The following is a 21,947-nucleotide window of genomic DNA, read 5'->3' as shown; positions in this document are numbered from 1 at the left end:
TTGAACATTTTTGTCAGGAATTCATCATAGGTGATTTGTGCTTTGTGCTGTACCATGTGAAGAGACACATAACCCCGCCTACCTCACTGTCAGTGACGCTGACTCACGTTGGTCAGTAGACTAAGGTGATGGCAATCTGATCCTTATGTTGTGAAGGCACAGGTTCCCTTTGTGAACAGAGAGTACTTTCTGTGATATGACTTTGGCACTAATATGAATGTTCATTTCCCCGTCATCCCTTCTCCTAATGCTTTTAATGCTGTTTTATAATTTTTGCCTGAATCTGTAACTTCATTAGGGTTTACAAAACTATCATTTTTCTAATTCTGTCTTCCCTCTGCAATAGCTGACATTTGATTAAATAGGACTCTTTTTCACCAGCTGGGACCGTTTAGTACCATGAAATACAATTCTGCTGAAAAGGCAGGTTAAATGTTGAGTTCTTTCCCCTTTTTATTCCCAATTTCAAAGGAGTTGATTTAATAGACACCTTATAAGGTGCAAATGAATATTTTTCTTGATTTCTCTTTGTTGATATCCTTATAGACTAATGGATTTTCATGAATTGAATATTTTAATCAATTACAAGTATTCTTATTTGTATTCAATTTGTTTTCTATTGAATTTATTAAAACTTTACGCTGTGATAATCTCTCATAGTTGGTTCCTATGTCTGTTAGACATAACTCCATTAATTTTCGAGCACTTCCTTGCTTCCTTAAACAGCAAGATGCATAGCTTTATCTCGTAGCTTCCTTGTCCCAAATGTCAGTCAGACACATTACAAATGAGCCCTAATTCCTTTTAGTGGGCAATGGTCAGACACCAGATTGCTGGCCCTTTAAATGTCAAGTGTTACTGTGGAGTGACAGTATTTATAGACCTTGTCAGTGTTCTGTTTGGTTTTTGAATTTTGATATTGATAGTTTAAATAATGAAAATTGAGTTAAAGGGTAGCTGTGTTTTAAAAATTGGTTCACAAAATAGAACCAGACTCATAGATACAGAAAACCGACTGACAGTTTTGAGGGCCTAGGTGGAAAAGGTGAGGGATTAAGCAAAAAAACCCAAACAAACAAAACAAAAACTCATAGACACAGATAATATGTGGTGATTACTAGAGGAAAAGAGGGGTAGGGGAGGTAGAAGAAGTTAAAAGGGAGATAAATGGAGATCAAAGCAGACTTGACTTTGGGTGGTAAACACACAATATGCAGATGGTGTATTATAGAACTGTGCACTTGAAGACTTCATGATTATTAACCAGTCTCACTCCAATAAATTCAATAAAAATTTTACAAAATTAATAGGTTGACATCAGTATTTCCCATTGAATTTTAACATTATTTTGTTTTAAAGTAGCAAATTGATTTTATAGTTGTATCTTTACTCTTATACTGAAAATCTCAGCCACCAATAACATTACTTTATGTTATAATATAAAGAAAATAACAGTATTGATATTGCTACTACTAATAAAATCAGTTAAAGTTTAATTTTTAGTAATTTTTGTAGCATAGTTTGATTTTAATGGAAGAATATATTTAATTTTTTGTTGATCTCATTTAATTACTTTCCTTTGTAATATGTATTGTGTCTGTTTTGTTTTTGTCACAGGTTGATCATTTTGGATTTAAGACTGATAAAACTTTTAAACAGCGTTACCTAATAGCTGATCAACACTGGAAGAAAGACAGTGGATCCATACTGTTCTACACTGGTAATGAAGGGGACATTATCTGGTTTTGCAACAATACGGTGTGTACAGATTTGTAAAGTTCCTATGCTTTGTTTATCTTTTATCATTATAAACTGGAAAGATATTTTGCAGTGTTTATGGCCAAATATTATTGTACTTAATTGTGAAGTTCTTAACTGTGAAGTGTCTTAACTGTGAAGTTCTAAAAAAACAACAAGAAAATAAATTCAATAAAAAACAGCAAAATAACATGAATAAACAGTTCACAAAAGAATAAATACAGATATCCAATAAGCCTGCATGTTCAGCCTTAAAGAATTATACATGAACAGAATGAAATACTATATTTGGACAATTGAATTTTAAAAGATTTTTCTTAAAAATTCCAACTTTTTCTAGAGTGAACAAGGATATGAGGGAAATGGAAACAGAAATATTATGGCATGTAGTTATTTTACAAAGGCACAAATTTTTATATCTTTGTTGAGTATTATATTTTCAGAATCCAGGACTGCTAGGCATATGGTAGGTACTCAATAAATATTTGTTAAATGAATGAATGAGTAAAACCTGATTAAAGCCAACGTAAATGAAAAAAATATATACAAGTTTAATTTTCAAATAGGAATAGAGGAAGGTAAAGTTGTAGCTATGTTTTAATTTAGATTTTCTGTTTTACCATTTCTCTTAATATTTATGAGAGTGAAAAATGGCATAGCTGTTAGCTTGCTTTATCATATTGTCTATTATATTTTATAATAATGCTTAAATTCATTAACAAAACTTAATTTAGAAGGACACATGATATGTGCCAGACCTACGATTAGAAAATGTGACCGTTCTACCAAAAACCTAGATGTGAATTACCTTAAAGTGGGGACTGAGTCCTATTTTCTCTACTGCGAATGTCTGACATTGTACCTGGTACTCAGGATGTCTCAGTAAATGTTGAAATGAATTAAATCGAAATCAAAGATATGAACCCAGTTATACTGTGTTATTGCCTGCCACATTTCTGATTATTTCCTTAGGAATGTTAAGGGTGTAAGTATGTTACTTGAAAATAAAACAATTCCCTGAGAAACGAGAGGCTAGGATGTCTATTCTCTTAGATCAGAGATGAATGAAATCAGAACTTATTTTCTGTCAGATGCCTGCCCTAGTATTCTGTGAAGCAACTGAGTCTGCCTTGTCTGCCTTTGTCTTTCTGTGTGGCTTCCCTTTTATGCCAAGGCCGCAGGGCAGCTTCTCCAGTCCAGGGATGTCCCCAGCTCCTGTTCGCCTGTGTCGTAGGCCGGGAGTTGTTCCTGCCTCTCCCAGCCCCCGCTGGTCTCACTGGCACTGCAGTGAACTGAAGGCTTGTCGGGGAGTCTGACCTCAGGACTGGTGGAGGGAATAGACAGTGTGGGCAGAACATTCCAGGGAAGTGGCTAGATAGAGCCAGATCCTGGAAGGGCAGATCTTGGTTCTTTCCCAGCCCTACACACCTTTTCATACTTACTAAAGTGTTCCAGTTGTGTATTCACATATTCTGACATTCATGTATTGAGAGGTAGGATATCACAGTAGTCAAGAGTGAAGACTTCAGCTGACTGATAAGGTTTGAATTTTGGTTTTGCCATTACGCTGTATGACTCTGGGCAAGTTTCTTATTCAGTGCCTCAGTTTTCTCATCTGTTATATGGGTATCATCAGAATGTTTAGCTTATATAGTTATTAGGTACTTAAAGAATCAGGTGCCCAGCACAATACTGGTACATAATGTTATTAAACGTTATTATATTACATGGAGTTCTTTTGAAAAATAAAGATACCCCTGAAGTCAAGGCAAATAATCACTTATTACAATGTGAATCAGTTCAAGTAAATTGCTTCCTCTCAACATCTGCTGTCAACTCCACGGAGTTCTGGGTGCTATGATGGATGGTCCTTACCTTTAATAATCTCATAGTCTGATAAGGGTAAGACACACGTGTAAGCAAATACTGCAGCTCAGTAATAGAGATCTGTACCTAGCACAGTGGTGTTGAGAGGAGGGAGCGATGCACACTGCCAGGGTGTGGCAGGCAGAGGATGATGCCCTTGAGCTGGCTCTTTCAGGGCCTAGAGATAAATGGCAGGGAATGAGCAGGGTGTTAAGAGGACAAGTGAGGTTATTGAGATATCACAGATATCAGGTTAAATTCTCCATCTTTACATGCATACAGCTCTTTTAATTGTCATTATTGATCAAAACAAAAACTTTTAGAATGTGTTAATCTTTGTTAGGGAGCAGCAGCACATTAAAAAGTGAAAATCTACAGTAGGGATGACAAATAGTTTTAATGTATGCTAAATCTAAATCTAATTGATGGATGTTGGCTGCCTAGAACGCTGTGTTGAGAACATTCTGAGGACACCACTGATATGAGTGAAAAATTGCAGTGGCTGATTAATGACCAGCAGTGTGTGTGGAAATAAGAATGTCTTACAACACTGGGTGATTGTGCTCTGGAGCCAGACAGCCCACGTGTGAATTTTGGTGCTGCCACTGCCTTGCCATGTGACCGTGGCAGGATATTTGAACTCTTGTGCCTCGGTGACCTTGTCTGTACAACAGGAATAATCAAAATGCGTAGCTCTTAGATTGTTGTGAAATTAAGTGAGTTGATACTACATATAAAATGTTTACAACAGTGCCTGACACGTTGCAAGCAGTCAGTTTAGTAGCTACTGCTAGTTACTGTTTCTTTTCAAGTAGATAAGATTAATATGAAACCCAAGTGAATTGGGTGTGCTTATGTGTACTGTTTTCTCTCTTAGGTTGTAAATGTCTAAGAGTAGACAAAAAACTTACATATCCTCAGCTCTTATTAGGGTATTTGACAAACAGTACAATTTTAAGACAGTTTTAGAAATTATGTTGATTCTATGGCTAGAGTGTCAGAATAAGGAGAGTTGGAATGAGTCGTGGTTGAGCAACTTGGGCTTATTTTTAACTGTTTCACTTTAATACAGTGTGAGATTGAGTAACAGTGAAACATCAATTATGTCAATTTTCTGTAGAATAAATATAAATTAGGCAGTGTTCAGCAACCTCTTTTTGGTCTGATGTAACATGTTTAAATATAAGTCATAAAAAAGTTTAATGACTTTTCTCATGTCCTGATTTTATCCTCTGATTTTGTACATTCTTCCTAGGGGTTCGTGTGGGATGTGGCTGAGGGACTGAGAGTTATGGTGTTTGCTGAACACAGATACTGTGGAAAGTCGCTACCCTTTGGTGCCAGCACATCCAGGTAAGTATGCTTTTTACTTTTAAGTTAAAAGTTTGTTTAAATTTTAGAACAATTTCTAATTACAGTTGCAATATAAAAAGGAAATAATAGCTTTAACTTGAACTGCCTAAGATTTCTATAACTTGTATTTTATTTCTCACTTTTACATATAATTTGAACAGACTGAGATTTTAAAAACCATATTCTTATTATTTCTAATGTTGATCCATCTTTAAGTCAGTGTGATGAGGTTAACTTTCCCAGGCAAGTCTCAATCTATGGCTGCAGAGACTGCGGGGGGAACTTTGCATTGTTTCTAAAATGCCAGTAAATTATACACTTAAATTATTGCATCTACCACTGAGAAATATATGAGAGCTCAAATGTTTGTTTAATAAGGTGTTTTTAGTAAATTAAGGACAATCTCTATGATTCAATGAGGCCAACTGCCCACTTGGATTCCCTTTTGGCCTTTCCTGTTCTCACAAGGAGCTTTGGCCTTGGCCATAGACTCTACACCTAATAAACCAGGACACCTCTTCCTCAGCTGAGTCATTCTGGTGATATCCTCGTGATTCTGGCGATATGATTTTGTCCTCTGTACTGCTATTTACTTACTGTTTTCCCTTAAGCAGTTCACTTTTCAACCTTAGCACTACTTTAACAAGGGCTTTATGTACTAGTTATATTTTCTAAAGTTATATTAAAACAACTATTACATTAAAAATGTTTGTGTAATACCTAAGATCATCATACATACCACCAGTGTACACACACCATGCTTTTGAGGAACTCTGAGTTAGTGATTTTGAGGTCAATTATTTTTCTCAACTGCCTGTTTTGAAAAGAGGTTTTTATTTTTGTTCTGAGAAGTTTTATTATCCTGTATTATAAATCAATAAAAAACTCCTTTGTCATAAATGATAAGCAGACAGTTTGTTGATATTTGTTGGGCTGCATGGGAAACTATTGTTTAGCTTATTATTTTGCATAATTATCTGACTGGAGGGAGGTGACAGGTCCTGAAACCCTTGGGAAGTAGTCAGCCTGTGGCAGATAGAAACATAACCTCCTCTCTTAGGTCCCTATGGTTCATACTTTTTAGCAAAATGGAGCTAAGTTCTCTCTGTGATATATGTTTTACCTTTGTGTGCTCACAGAGTTTGTCAGTTGCCTGGGATATTACGAATGTTGTGCGACGACTGGGAAAAAATGTTCGCTCAAGTGTACAAGTGCCATGAAGACAAAGTGAGGAATAGTGGCAGGTGAGGAGAGGGGAGGGCAGAAGTCAGAAGGTGGAGGAGTAGCTGACACACACAGGAACAGTGGGAATGCGTGATCCGATGTGCCAGATGACGGAAGGAGTCAAACAGAGTGGTGAGGCCAAAGCATGAGGGCCAAGTAGGGTGGCCTACTAGAGGAATGCAGCCGTAGCAGTTATCAATTGCTGTGTACCCATTTCCCCATACCTGGGTGGCTCAAAACAACAACAAACATTTATTATCTCACAGGAATTAAAGGTAAAATATACAAATATATGCATGTATATATATAAAATATTTGAAAGAGATCAAGTAGATGGGATGGCAATGTTTTTTGGTACATGTATACACAACAAGTGTTTGTGTTTTCAGTATACAGCCGTTATTCTTAAAGAGGTAAAAAAATATTTGATTGTAGTGCTATAACATAAAATGCTGTACCTCATAAAATATATACCAAAACCAAAAAAAAAAAACCCAGTGACTCAGTTAGGTGGTTTTATTTCAGGGGGTCTCATGAAATTAAGATGTCAGGTGGTGCTGCAGTCATCGGAAGGCTTGCCTGGGGCGGGAGGTCCCTCTCCTCTCATGGAGGGTCCACATGAGTGACGGGCTGGTACTGGATGTTAGCGAGAGGCTTCAGCTTGTCTCCCCCTGGGTTTCTACAAAGGCCTACCTGAGTGGCCTCGTGACATGGTGACTAGCTTCTCTCAAAGATGACAATGGGAAGAGCAAGGCGAACTACTGTGCTTTTTATGACCTTAAGATTGGAAATCACAAAACATTTCTGTCACATTCTATTTGTTAGAAGCAATAAGTACAGCCCAAGTTCAAAAATAGAGGAATTAGGTTTCACCTTTTAAAGGGAGATACCTCATTAGTCTCCCTAGCTTAGCAATAGTGTTTTTTTAAAATTATTTTATTGTTGTTCAATTAAAATTGTCTGCATTTTCTCCCCACCCCTCTACCCAACTGCAGCCAAACCCACCTCCCTCCCTTGCTTCCATCCTCCTCCTTGGTTTTGTCCATGTGTCCTTTATAGTAGTTCCTGAAAACCCTTCTCCCCACTGTCCCTTCCCCCTTCCCCTCTGGCTATTGTTAGATTCTTCTTAACTTCAATGTCTGGTTATGTTTTGTTTGCTTTTTTCTTCTGTTGATTATGTTCCAGTTAAAGGTGAGATCATATGGTATTTGTCCCTCACCGCCTGGCTTATTTCACTTAGCAAAATGCTCTCCAGTACCATCCATGCTGTTGCAAAGGGTAGGAGCTCCTTCTTTCTCTTTGCTGTGTAGAATTCCATTGTGTAAATGTTCCATAGCTTTTTGATCCACTCATTTGCTGATGGGCACTTAGACTCTGTTTGAGCTTCACCTCCCTGCACTGCAGTGGGAAAAATTGCCCCTGGGCAGAGCTAGTTGACCACGGAACTTGCTTTATGAGTGTCCTTCTCTGAGCTGTCTGTGTCCCGGGGTGCTGTTTTATAATACCTGAAAATAGTTGCTCCATAGTTTCTTTTTACTTGAATTTTATAGTTTACAATAGGCACACTCATTTGTTTTAGAAGTTGGTATATCAGACATAAATTTTTTCTGATAAGTAAGAGTGAATTTCATTTCTACTAATGATTCTTACTTCAGTTTTCCACATGATTTAGTGTACTGTTGCCTATGTGGTAGCCACTTTAAATGTTTGAAGATTTGACATAAAAGTTATAGCACTTGTCTGTTCAGCTTAGTATTTTATTCCATCACATTTGCTGTTAAATACATTCACATGTATTTCTATTGTTTCTACAAACTCAGCAAGGTATTTGGTAAAACATTTAATAGAAATTATATTTGAATGCAAAATATATCATGCTCTCTCCACAAACATAAAATCGCTTTAAATCAGCACTGCTGAGGCTTTGACCAGGCATTTTAACTCAATTGCCTAAAAGTCTATTTGGAGAAAAGCTTATCTGACTCTGGCTTTTTTCCGGATCTACACTATGCCTAAGCTGCTATTATGTGCACACTCATACCCATGTTCTTTGTTACTTTTCTTTAGGATTCCAGGCACTTGAATTTTCTGACTTCAGAACAAGCTCTGGCTGATTTTGGAGAGTTAATCAGACACTTGAAAAGGACAATCCCAGGAGCCAAAAATCAACCTGTCATTGCCGTGGGAGGCTCTTACGGAGGCATGCTTGCAGCCTGGTTCAGGATGAAACATCCTCACATGGTGGTTGGGTAAATGCATTTGTGTTGGACATGAGAACTTCTAAATGGTTGTCATGGCAAACCTAAAGATTTATTTTGGGTAAAACATGTTCCATTCTATTATACTGAGATTTTGAGTTTCTATCTCATTAACAGCTGTTATTATTTTCTCATAATTTTTGTTTAATATCAGTGTCAATTTTAAAATTTGGCTTCGATGAGTTACCATTTTTCCTCTTTCCTTGTTTTTTTACCATTTAGAGCTCTTGCAGCCTCTGCCCCTAACTGGCAGTTTGAGGGGCAGTACCTTGTGATGTATTTACGGAAATCGTTTAACTACAGATTTTAGGAAAAATGGCCCCAATTGTTCAGAGAGCATCCACAGTTCCTGGGTTCCCATTAATTGACTCACAAGAATGGGTAAGCTTTAATTAAGAGAATGGAATCATTTTTCAACCTTTCGCTTGTTAAATTCAACATTTCCCACTTTTTCTTTAAACATTTTATCTAAGTATAAAGTACATATTTAAATATAACACACTTTCATGAGTGCATACATCAAAATACACAGCTTAATACATTTTCACAAAGCAAATGTACAGTGTAATCATCATCTAGATCAAGAAATCCCCTCAGAAATGTGCTTGTGGCCCTTTCAGTCACTACCTCAGCCTTTCCCAGGCCAATCACTATTCTGACTTCTAAAACCACAGATTAATTTTGCTTGCCCTTCATTTTTTTAGTCATCGGAATTGCATACTATGTGATTTTGTGTGTCTGCTAGTTTTGTTTAATGCTGTGTTTGTAAGACTCACTCATTTGTTTTATTTAGTTATAGTTGGTGTCTTCTCATTGCTCTACGGTATTCTACTTGTTTGTTTACTTAATTCAATAGTATCTTTCAAACAGGGAATAATCCAAAATACAAATTCTGGTAAGCTCCATGAGGATAGGCAGCTTATCTATCATAGGATTATCCAGTTTGCTCTAAAAATATCTTATGGAATGTTGAAAAAGTATTCTTGGAGAAAGAGTATAGAACAGCAAGTTTTAACTGGTGTGCCATTAACTGCACACTGGTGGGCAGCGAGAATTTTTAAAACATACAATTACTGGCTAGTCAGGGGCACAGACCTCTTCCCGCTTTGCTTGTCAAATCAAAAATTGACAACAGCAGAACACAACAATAGTCATCCAGTGTGGATAAATCAAAATTATACCTGTCTTTTTCAGATAGGAAAAAAAGTTTTGGAGGGTGCCACAGAACTATAGTATTTAGTTTATGTGTGCTATGAAATGAAAAATGGTTGCCAATTGTTGGTATGAAAGATGGAATTTTCAGAAATATCAGGTGAAGAATCTATAAAACCTTATGTTGTGCAGTGGTTTTTAGATTTTGACATTGTGATTTTATTCTCAGGTACTGGCTTGCATTGGCTTTCTGAAGCCCTTCACTTATGTACCCCATTAACAAATTCTCAGGATGTTCAGCATCTGAAAGACTGGATCCCTGAAACCTGGGTAAATCTGGCAATGGTGGACTACCCTTACCAGTCTGACTTTTTACAGCCTTTGCCTCCTTGTCCAATCAAGGTAACAGGAAGATGTCCTTTTATCACTTAATAACACACTTTACTTTGTGTGTGTGTGTGTGTGCATGTGCGTGCATTCAGCATCAGACAAAATCCCAGTAACAAAGGGGCTCTGCAGTTAGTCAGATCAGGGCAGCAATCCTGGCTTCTGTCGCTTCCTGATTACCCAACCTTGGACATGTTACCCAAATTTTCTGAACCTCAGTTTCTTCATTGGAATAATGGAGATAAAATGCATAGATAACAGAGCTGTATAAATTAGAAATAAGACCAATAGTTGCCGTAAGTGGACTAATTACTATGTATCAAGTCTGTGCTATGTATTTTGCATATTCGATTTATTTAATCTTTGTGATGTATGTGAGACTGGTAGATAGATCTCTGTAGTACACGGTCAGTGTTTAGTGAGTGGCAGCTGCTATCACAGCACTGTGATTCAGGCAACTGCTTCTGTACTGTACGTACTACGTCTGTCATAAAGGGTCATCCACCTACAGCAGCGTGGGATGGAAAGAGCACGGACTCTGGCTCCTTTTACTATTCAGCAGTGGTGCGATCTTGCAAGGCTCTCTTGTTCCTGAGCCTTCATGTCTTCCTCTGCAGAATGGGATACTGAGCCTTACATTCTCCTTAAGGTTGCAGTAGGATCAGATAGAATATTGGGTGTGAATACACTCTGGAAAGTGTAAAGACACATTACACCATAAATTTTAGGGTTATTTTATACCAAAATCTGTTATTGTATGTGGTCTTCTTAAAAGATTCCATTGTAAAGAACATTCCTCTTAGTTTTAAAAACAAAGGCTGGACAACTTGATAGTTTTTTTTTTTAATATATTTATTGATTATGCTATTACTGTTGTCCCATTTCCCCCCCCCTCCACTCCATCCTGCCCACCCCCTCCCTCCCACATTCCCCCCTATAGTTCATGTCCATGGGTCATACTTATAAGTTCTTTGGCTTCTACATTTCCTACACTATTTTTACCCTCCCCCTGTCTATTTTCCACCTATCATCTATGCTACTTATTTTCTGTACCTTTCCCCCCCTCTCCCCCTCCCACTCCCCTATTGACACCCCTCCATGTGATCTCCATCTCTATGGTTCTGTTCCTGTTCTAGTTGTTTGCCTAGTTTGCTCTTGTTTTTGTTTTAGGTGTGGCCATTAATAACTGAGTTTGCTGTCATTTTTACTGTTCCTATTTTTGATCTTCTTTTTCTTAGGTAACTCCCTTTAACATTTCATGCAATAAGGGCTTGGTGATGATGAACTTCTTTAACTTGACCTTATCTGAGAAGCACTTTATCTTCCCTTCCATTCTAAATGATAGCTTTGCTGGATACAGTAATCTTGGATGTAGGTCCTTGCGTTTAATCTTGGGTAATGGAATTATGATGTGCCTTGGTGTGTTGCTCCGTGGGTCCAGCTTCTTTGGGACTCTCTGAACTTCCTGGACTTCCTGGAAGTCTGTTTCCTTTGCCAGATTAGGGAAGTTCTCCTTCATTATTTGTTCAAATAAGTTTTCAATTTTTTGTTCTGCCTCTTCTCCTTCTGGCACCCCTATAATTCGGATGTTGGAACGTTTCAAGATGTCCTGGAGGTTCCTAAGCCTCTCCTCATTTTTCCAAGTTCTTGTTTCTTCATTCTTTTCTGGTTGGATGTTTCTTTCTTCCTTCTGGTCCACACCATTGATTTGAGTCCCAGTTTCCTTCGCGTCACTATTAGTTCCCTGTACATTTTCCTTTGTTTCTCTTAGCATAGGCTTCATTTTTTCATCTACTTTTCGAACAGATTCAACCAATTCTGTGAGCATCTTGATAACCAGTGCTTTGAACTGTGCATCCGATAGGTTGGCTATCTCTTCCTCGCTTAGTTGTATTTTTTCTGGAGCTTTGAAGTGTTCTGTCATTTGGGCCATTTTTTTTTTTTTTGTCTTGGCGCATCTGTTATTTTAAGGGGCAGGGCCTTAGGTGTTCACCGGGGCGGGGTAAGGCTGGTCACTGTGCTCTGACCGCTGTACGTGGGGGAGGGACTGAGAGGGAGCAATGGCGCCCGCCTCACTCTCCTCCGGATTTCAGTCTTTCACTCCGATACCCACAATCAAACTGGGCCCCTCTGGTGCTGGTTCCCCAGTGGGTGGGCTTGTGCACACTCTAGGCCCCCGTGGGTCTCTCCGATGACCTCTCCCGTGAGGCTGGGAGTCTCTCCTGCTGCCGCCCCAACCCCCATGGGCGCTTTCAATCAGAGGTTTGAGGCTTTATTTCCCGGAGCTGGAGCCCTGGGTTGCGCGGTCTGCTTCGCTCCCCGCCGTTTGCCCGGTTTATCTGTGTGCGAATGTGGGGCCCCGGGGTGCTACCCGCTGCTCTGCCTGCCCCGCTCTCCGTCACTCTGAGTCCGGCCCTCTGGGTTTATCTGTGCAAATGTGGGGCCGCAGGGTCTGCTAGTGCTCGGACTGCCTGCGCCATTTGTCCTACACTCCGCCAGTCTCAGTCCCGCCACAGCAACGTGAGTCCTCTCCACCCCAGTGCCCGTCTCCGCCCCTCCTACCGGTCTGGAAGAATGTTTATTTTGTATTTCCTTGGTGTAGGTCCCCCTTGCCGTTCGATTTTCTGTCAGTTCTGGTTGTGCGAGGAGGCGCAGTGTGTCTACCTACGCCGCCATCTTGGTTCTCCGATAGTTGTTAAATTTAGGGAATATAACTGACTCTACAGCTGGAACGAGTGCTGGAAATGTAAATAGAATCGGTAATGCAAGAACCAGATCTTAACAGCACTTTTACTATAACTGTTTCTTTGAACTCTTGACTGCACACATTGCTTAAATTTTTTTATCCCAAATGGAACAACGTTGTTTGCGATTAGAGATATTTTTCTTCATCTAAAATGTATAATGACCACTGGGTGTCTTGCATGTAGCATGCCAGAGGTCAATATGTCTTGAATTAAATTGAATGTTGATAATACAAAGTTATTTAAAAGAGCAGATCTTTCTCATGGTAAGAAAACCTGAATCAAAATAATGAGAAAAACTAAATCTGAACACATTTGTCTCCATATATGTCTATGTGCTAATAATGCATTATCCTTTCACATTATTTTACTATTTACAAAGCACTTTATTTTTTTCATTGATTCTGGTATTACAGTTGTCCTCATTTTTACCCCTTTGCCCCCTTCCAACCCAAATCACCTACTCCGTAAGGCAATCCCCTGACCATCGCTCATGTCCATGGGTCATGCATGTAAGTTCTTTGGCTATTACATTTCCTATACTATACTTTACATCCCCATGGATATACTGTAACTACTTATTTGTACTTCTTAATCCTCTCAATTCTCACCCATTGTCATCCACCCCATTCCCATCTGGCAACCATCTAGTACCTAACTTCTTTTCTCTTGCTACTTTTAAGATTGTCTCTTATCTTTAATCTTTGGCTTTTTAATTATGATGTTTCTTGGAGTGGATCTCTTTGCATCCATATTATTTGGGACTCTCAATGCTTCCTAGACTTGCATGTTTATTTCCTTCACCAAATTAGGGAAGTTTTCTTTCACTATTTTCTATGAAGTGAATGTCGGACCCCTTGAAGTTGTCCTGGAGGCTGTTTATACTAGCCTCATTTTTTTGTATTCTTTTTTCTTGTTGTTCTGTATGGTTGTTTTTGCTTCCTTATGTTCCAAATCATTGATTTGATTCTCAGCTTCATCTACTCTACTGTTTTTTTCTCTGTAAATTGTTCTTTATTTCAATTAGTGTAGACTTCATTTCTGACTGGATCTTTTTTATGCTGCTGAGGTCCTCATTAAGTTCCTTGAGCATCCTTATAACCAGTGCTTTGAACTCTACATCTGAAAGATTGTTTATCTCCATTTTGTTTAGCTCTTTTCTGGAATTTTGATCTGTTCTTTCATTTGGGCCATGTTTCTTTGTCTCCTCATTTTGGCAGGCTCCCTGTGTTTATTTCTATGTATTAGGTAGAGCTGCTTGAACTCCATGTCTTGGTTGTGTGGCCTAATGTAGTAGGTGTCCTTTAGGGTCCAGTGGCACAGCCTCCTCTATCACCCAAGCTGTGCACTTGAGGTGTGCCCTTTGTGTGGTCTGCATACACCCTCCTCTTGTAGTTGAGCCTTGGTTGCTATTGGCAGATCAATGGGAGGGATTTACCCATTGCAGGCTAGTCAGCTGCAAGGACTGGCTGTGACCACTGACCACCAACCTCTGCCCTCCATGGAGGATCAGCTGTGTAGGGGCGGGGTGGTGGTGCTCCGATGTCTGTAGCTGTCCATTGGGTGTGCTAAGCCTGGGGATTCCTGGGTGGTACAGGCCAAGTTCAGCCCCCTCCTGTGTTTTGCCTGGGGTACCATGCCTGAGCTATAAAGCAACCTGAGGTGCCTGCTACTTGTGTTGGGGTTGGAGATTCCCAGGTGAAGCCATGATGTGGATCTAATCTGGTCCACTAGTGCTGGGCCTGGGGTTCACTGAGGCCAGCTGTTGCTTCTTTGATAGGATTTAGGAAGTTGTGAAGCATGAGCCAAGACCAACCATTCATATAGAAAAGTGTCTTGGGTAGGCCCCATAAAACGATAGGCCAGGGTCTCTAGGGATCTCCAAGGCAGGTCAAACAGTGTTATCCGGGTTAATGGAGTCTCAGATATGGCACCAGTTTATCAGCTCTGTGGGGAGAGAGTTTAGCAAAAGGACAGTGGCCTTTGCTTTCCTTGATGCCAGACACTTCTGTTTCTCCTTGTATGTCACTGGTGCCTTTCAAGCTGCTACCCCAATGCTGGAGCTTGGAGGGAGTGACTTTGAGTAGGTGAATCCATGTGTGGGTTCTCTCAACAGAACAGTTTAAGGCTCTAGCATTTTCTTCCACCAACTCAATCCGCACTGGTTTTTGCAGCCAAAAGTTGAGGGGACTTACCTTCCTGGCACTGGAATCCTGGGCTGGGTCTTGGTATAGGTCTGGGACTCCTCACTCCCCAGATGTCCCTCCCAAATTTTTATCCACCACATGTGGGTGTGGGACTAGCCTGTGCTGCACTGTGCCTCTCCTGCCAGTCTGAATGAATGTGGTTTCTTTAATTCCATAATTGTCAGACTTCCATTCAACTCGATTCTGATGGTTCTGAGTGATGTTGTTCTACATTTTACTTGTAATTTTGATGTGGTTGTGGAAGTGGTGAGCTGTGTCTGCCTATCTTGACCGGAGGTCTATAAAGCACTTTCATAGGCACTATCTCATTTAATCCCCACAAAAGTACTGTGAGAATGGAGGTATAATCCCAGTTTTAGGGGGAAGAAATTTAAGATCAGCAAAGAGGTGTGGATGTGGGATTGGAACTCAGGCCCACTGTTGTTCTGAGCCTACTATCTACCACATTGCACTGGGGTAGGACAAGACTTGTCTAAAGGTTTCGGTGGATTGCTGGCCACAGTCTGACAGCTATCAGATTTAATTCTGTCCTCTGTGTACAAAGTGAGAATTACATCTGCATCTTTGCCCACCCGAAAACAAATGAATTGTCAGATGGTAAAAACATGGGGAATTCTCTTGTTTTTTAAAACAGGGTTTGGCAAACTTTATCTATAAAGGACTAAATAATAAATATTTTAGGCTTTGTGGGCCATATGGCTTGTGTCACAGATATTGAAGTCTGCAGGTATCATAAGGAAGTAGTAGAAAGTAGCCATAAACAATATATAAATGAATGAGGATGATTGTATTTCAATAATACTTAATATATATAAAATGGGCAGTGGGCTAGATTGGCCTAGAGGCTGTAGTTTGCCAACTCTGATTTAGAAAAAAGGCTAGAAAAATACAGCTTTTTAGTGTTAATTGGTTTATGATTTGGAACAGTGAATAGTCTAACGTTGGTTTTCTCCCCATTTCTTTAATGTTCCTTTTAATATAGTTTTCTCTTGAGTCTTAAATGTAAATAAATATTCCATTTTTGTCTCTCTTAAATATTCACTCAAAATGCAGTATATGTCAAATATTTTGTCATCTGTTTTTGATTTAGTACAATCTACCTGTTACCTTCTGTATATATGAATTATAAAAGTTCATTTAAGGCAAGATAACTTTATGTCTGTCCCAAAGTCAACTTTTACCTTTTTTTAATCCAGACGAGTTCTTGTCATTTTCTTCAATTATTTCTTACTGACTTTATCCTTCCTTTTGACATTTTAAGGAAGTGTTGATTGCTTATGACATATTTTGATTCTGTTTCTTTTTGCTACCCCACAAAAAATAGCTTTCTCTCTCCTCTTATTTGAGAAACTTTGATTAACTACATCAGTTTTCAGTTTCATCCTAAATGATTTCAGAATTTTCCACTACATGTCTCACTCCCAAACTTGTAGCTTCAGATCACTTTCTTTCACTGTTCATTCTCTTTCTCCTTTCTTGACCCCCTCTCTGTTCTCCCAGCCCACTAATCCCTGGAACACTACCCAGTTGGGGACCTCTCTTTCACTTGGATAGTTCCATTTAACCAGGACTCCTCCTCCCTCTGATACACTTCCTCCTTTTTTAAAGGGCTGACAAACAGCTGTCCTTTTCTTTTGTTTCTTTTAAAGCTTCCCTTTTATATTATTTTATTTTTAATTAAATGTATTGGGGTAACACTGATTAATACAATTATATAGGTTTCAAGTGTACATTTCTATGATACATGATCTGTATATTTTGTGTGCCCACCACCTAAAGTCAAATCATGTTCCATCACCATATACCTGGCCCCTTTACCCTTTACTAACACTCTTCACCCTTCCCTCTGGTAACTGCCATACTGTTGTCTGTGTCTATGAGTTTGAGTTTTACATCCCAGTCCGGCTTAGGATGGTGAGATAATAAACAACAGCTGGGTTCTGGTAAAAAGCAGTTTATTTCCAGTTCTGTCTGGACCTTGTTATGTTCTGAAGGATCCAGGGGCAGTGACTGAATGCCATTTTCTGTATCAACTCAGTTATCATTCTCTTTAATTTGTCATTGGGTTTTGCACCCTGAGACTCCATTTGCTTTGTTTACTGTTAACAGCAGCTGCAACATTCATGCAGAAGTAGTCATGGACTTGGCTGATAGAACACATGAAAGAACAGAAAAGAAAAATAGGAAATGCCTCTGTCAGTGGACTGCTCAGTTAGCATAAAACTACTGGGTCTCTTCTCAGCTTAAAGAGCAGTTTTAAAGGATATTGCAGAATTTATTTATTTTGGAATCATTTTTCTTTAGCTGGTAACTCACCCAATCTTTTAGCTTAGCCTTCTGAGCATGCAGATAGATGTTGTGAAATAATAAGATATAAAGTGGAAAATCTCTTCCGTTTGTCTTGGTTTGGTAATGTATGCGACCTCTCTGGGTGGTTTTAAGCGGTTTAGGTGCATTCTATGAAAAGGGAGCTTTTAATGACAAAACTAATGTGATTATCTGAGTGAGTGTGAGAGGGGTATTGAAGCCTCAGAGAATGAAAATCTGTTAGAAAAGCTGAATGTATCTGCTTAATCCTTTCTCTAATGTGGATGGACCATACTCTCTGAGAGATTGGTCTTTTTATTTAAACTATCTTCTTTCCTACCTCTTTTAAACATTTTTGTTGCCCCCCTTTTCTTTCTTTTATTCAAATGCTTATCCTTATAGGTGGGAGACACAAAGCTTTTCAGGAAATTGTTGCTTTCACTTTCTCTGGTGGCGTTCATGGGGTCAAAGGGCAGAACTTAAATATTTGGGTGCAGAGCTGGTGAGTTTAGTGCTAAGGTTAGAATGTTCTGTTATTTCCATGATTTCTACACCCTTAAAAATCACACTTATTAAAATGGACTTCTAATGCTCTTTATTATTTTTTCCTGATTATTTACCTTTGTTCCAGGAAGTATAAAGTGAATTAAGTCTATTTCATGTGATTCTTAAGCCTTTTATTACTGTTTTACAGTTTTCTTCTTACTATAGCATAATAAAAAAGTTTTATGATTTTATAGTGCCACAGAATCCCTTCCAAGTTTTCACCTAAAAAATCTTGGAAAAATATAAAGACAATCTAAGAATAAAAGGAATTTGTATAAAAATTAAGTGTGAAAATACCCGTGGGATGTGAAGTACAGCATAGGGAATATAATCAATAATATTGTAGCAGCTATGGAGGGTGCCAGGTGGGCACTAGACTTATTGGGGGATCACTTTATAAATGATATAAATATCTAACCACTGTGCTGTACACCTGAAACTCGTATAATATGATATCAAATGTCACCCGTAATCAACATAAATAAATAAATAAGCATGAGATTACAGGTATACTTAGGTAATGTTTGTGTTGTTATCTGTCTCATACACTAAAAATGCAAAGTTGAGTATGTGTAGCCCAGTGATTACAAATGGAAGCTTCAGAGGGAGTCTCTTTGAATCCCACCTCTGCTGCTTCCTGGCTGTGTGGCTTTGAAGTCTCTCAACCACTATGTGTTTTAGTTTCCTCATCGAGAAATGAGGATAATAGTAATTGTAATGCTTATTAGTGTCATTAATGAGGGCTTAATAGGATGACATATAATTAGGCACTGAATTTATGTCATATAATAATAATAGCTATTATTTCTATTACATGATATGAGGGGGACAGATTGTTATACCAGGACTCTGTGGCCTAATTCTGGGTTCAGAACCTATAGTCACAGTGTTTAAGTGATGTGTCTGTAGCCAGACCTCTCTAAACTGTTTATTCATCCATGAATTTGGGGACTGTCCTTATATGTTTCTCCCTGCACCACTGTAGGGAAAGTACCTGACCCCAAGGGTCATTTAATAGTTGTACTAGCAGCCTGAGTCCCAGCTGACCCCAAATAAGTGAATTTATGGCCTTAAGCAATGCCTCATGTAGAAATGAATTAGAAGATGCTGTTTGCTAGTGCTCACAAAATAAATAGAAAATATAGTACAGGGGCCATCTTTGTGTTGAGTATTTTGGGTGGAAGTGGTTGTCTTTTCTTGTCTAATTAGATCATGGCCCCCAAGTAAACAATCAACAGACTGAGCGCTTGCCCTCAAAAGTGGGTAACGTCTGCAAATTATCAGGCTTAGGTTGAAGTATTATATGACCTTAAACCAAATATGCCAACATTTGACCATTTGACTCATAAGCATGGCAATTTCATAGGGTTCAACTTAACATTTACAGAAGCGTTTTAGTGCATCCTACTGATCTTTCATGAAAGTATGTGAACATCTCCTTCTGAATTACTACAGTCTTTAAATAAATATGGGACAATGCTAAGGTTTTGCCATTATAACTTCAGTAGTTTTTGGAAAACTTCACTCTTTGCTACCAAAATTGTTAAGAAAATGCATAGTGATATGTAGAGATTGTGTTTTTTATACTAGAGGATTATGCTTGGATTTATAATCTCTGAGTTGGAAAGGAACTTTGGCACCACCTAAAATAATAAAATACCTTTGGTAACTTTTCAAATATTTTGCAAAAAAAATTTAAGTGATATTTTTCTGGCTTTTTATCTAGTATATTGATAAAATTATAAGTGGGTACTTCCTTTCTGTAGGACAATTTGATAAGAATGTGGCAAAACCTTTAAAAATGCTATTTCCTTTATACTGGTACTTCCTCTAAGAATTTATCTCAAGAAACAAAGATATATGCAAATATTTAGCCCCAAGTATACATATCTTGGGCTTATTTGTAATAACAAAACATTATTACAATGATACCAATAACCAATTGTAGGATTTTTCAACTGTTCATCAAGCATTGTCAACCAGTGCTGGTCCCCAGCCACACTTGTGTTGTTTAAGGAGCGACAGTAACTGCTATTTTCAGATGCTATTCATGGGATCTCCTCTTTTCTTTGCCTGACAGAGGCCCAGTGTTCTAGTGCTGAGAGGGGATCTGATGCCAACATGTGAGTCACACTCACTCACTACTGTTCTTTTCCAGAGTTTGAGGCCACTTGTTGCTGTAAGTCAGCACCCTCTGTTCCCCTACCCAGCTTGCATTGTCTCCCTGCCTCATCTCCCATGCTGTGCTTGAACATAATGCTCTTCTCTGCATTCCATGTGTCTACTCTGTAGTTTTGTGCTGCGTTTTGAAAGAGCTGAATCCACTGTTGGTGTCCACATACAGGAAACAATGCTGATCAACTGTTGGAAATAAGTAGTTAAAAAATTCGGTGTTTGATTCTTGATTTCCATGTGTTCTTGGGTATTTCTCTTTTTTAAAAATTACTTTATTGTTGTTCAACTACAGTTGTCTGCATTTTCTCCCCACCACTCCCTCCCACCCCAGCCAAACCCACCTCCCTCCCCTGCTTCCATCCTCCCCCTTGGTTTTGTCTATGTGTCTTTTATAGTAGTTCCTGAAAACCCTTATCCCCACTGTTCCCTCCCCCCTCCCCTCTGGCTATTGTTAGATTGTTCTTAACTTCAATGACTCTGGTTATATTTTGTTTGCTTTTTTCTTTTGTTGATTATGTTCCAGTTAAAGGTGAGATCATATGGTATTTGTCCCTCATTGCCTGGCTTATATCACTTAGCATAATGCTCTCCAGTTCCATCCATGCTGTTGCAAAGGGTAGGAGCTCCTACTTTCTCTCTGCTGTGTACTATTCCATTGTGTAAATGTACCATTTCTTTTTCTCTGCTGTGTACTATTCCATTGTGTAAATGTACCATTTATTTTTCTCTGCTGTGTACTATTCCATTGTGTAAATGTACCATAGTTTTTTGATTAAAGTGGAGTCTTTAAATCCTTGTGTGAAGATTTTAATATATGCATTTTGTCAAATACATTATACTTGTTTTATTGGATACAACCATCAAAGATATGTATTTTAATTATCCATTTGTCCTCATATTATTTTCATGAAGTCATCAATATAACAATCCTCCTCCTCTTCATCATCACTGAGAGCAGTGCCGATTTTGTGAGAAAAGTTTGGGGAATAGAACTGAACCCCGTAGGTGGAAATTATAGCTCAGTGTTAAAAGTTTTTAGTTCAGTATGAGAAAGGACTTTCTAACAGAGCTGTGACAAGGTAGAATGAGCTTCTTTAAATAAAATTACTTAAGCTCTCTTTGATTCTCAATCTTCTCTCCTGAAAAAAGTGAGAATAATTATACTACTCACTCCATAAACTTGCTGTAATGCTTAAAAGTGTTAATCCCATGAACTAGTTGTCCCTGAAGTACTTGTTTATTTGTCCCTGAATGTCCTGTTCCTTCCTCTTTTTCTCCTTTTCTTAAGACACAGGAGTCCTCCAAGAAACCCTCCCTGACTCCCTCAGAGAGGTTAGGTTTCCTCACTCCCTTAGCTCCTAGGGCCTGTGACTATCACAGCACTCTGTGTGGAAATTATCTGTCTGTGTTTCTATCTACCCCCATGAGACTGTGGGCTTCTTAATGGCGGTGACGGTCTTAATCATCTCCGTACCTTTGGCACCTGCTATAGTGACTGGCACAGAATTAGTGCACAATAAATGTGTTGGTAAAAATGAGGAATGAAATACAAAGCTCAGGAAGGCTTCAGAGGCACATGAAAGGTTAAAGGCAGGCAGGACTATGTGAAGATGCTAGTTTATCTTTCTGCAGTGGCAAGTCTAATTTTTAAAAAGAAACTTTTAAAAAATGTTGCTCAGTGAAAAATTCAATGTCAATTTTTTTAAGTTACTTAAAAATTCACAATTCTGCTTTTCTGAAGAAAGCACATTTCCAAAGTAAGGAGCAGCCCCAGGTGTCTCTGTTCTGTATTCTTAGTCGCTACCAGCTAGAAAACATTTCCGGTTGATGAGTGAGAACATGTCCAAGGAGCCATGTGAAAATATCTTTATGTTCAGGCTTCTCTCTGTACTTGCCTCCCACAAATGCATGACTGCTCTTCTGATCGGAAAGTTCAGTCCGTAATTGGAGATTTGCCACTTAAGAGCTTG

General features: G+C 38.7%; 1 pseudogene; it reads left to right on the top strand.

Moving 5' to 3' along the window:
* The window catches only part of LOC123477900 (lysosomal Pro-X carboxypeptidase-like), a 37,783-nt pseudogene that overhangs the window by 5,764 nt on the left and 10,072 nt on the right, over positions 1-21,947 (top strand).

This window comes from Desmodus rotundus, chromosome 5 (genome assembly GCF_022682495.2).
Source record: "Desmodus rotundus isolate HL8 chromosome 5, HLdesRot8A.1, whole genome shotgun sequence".
Taxonomy (NCBI): domain Eukaryota; kingdom Metazoa; phylum Chordata; class Mammalia; order Chiroptera; family Phyllostomidae; genus Desmodus; species Desmodus rotundus.
The sequence above is the reverse complement of the archived record's forward strand: the minus strand, read 5'-3'. Positions and strand labels throughout refer to the sequence as shown.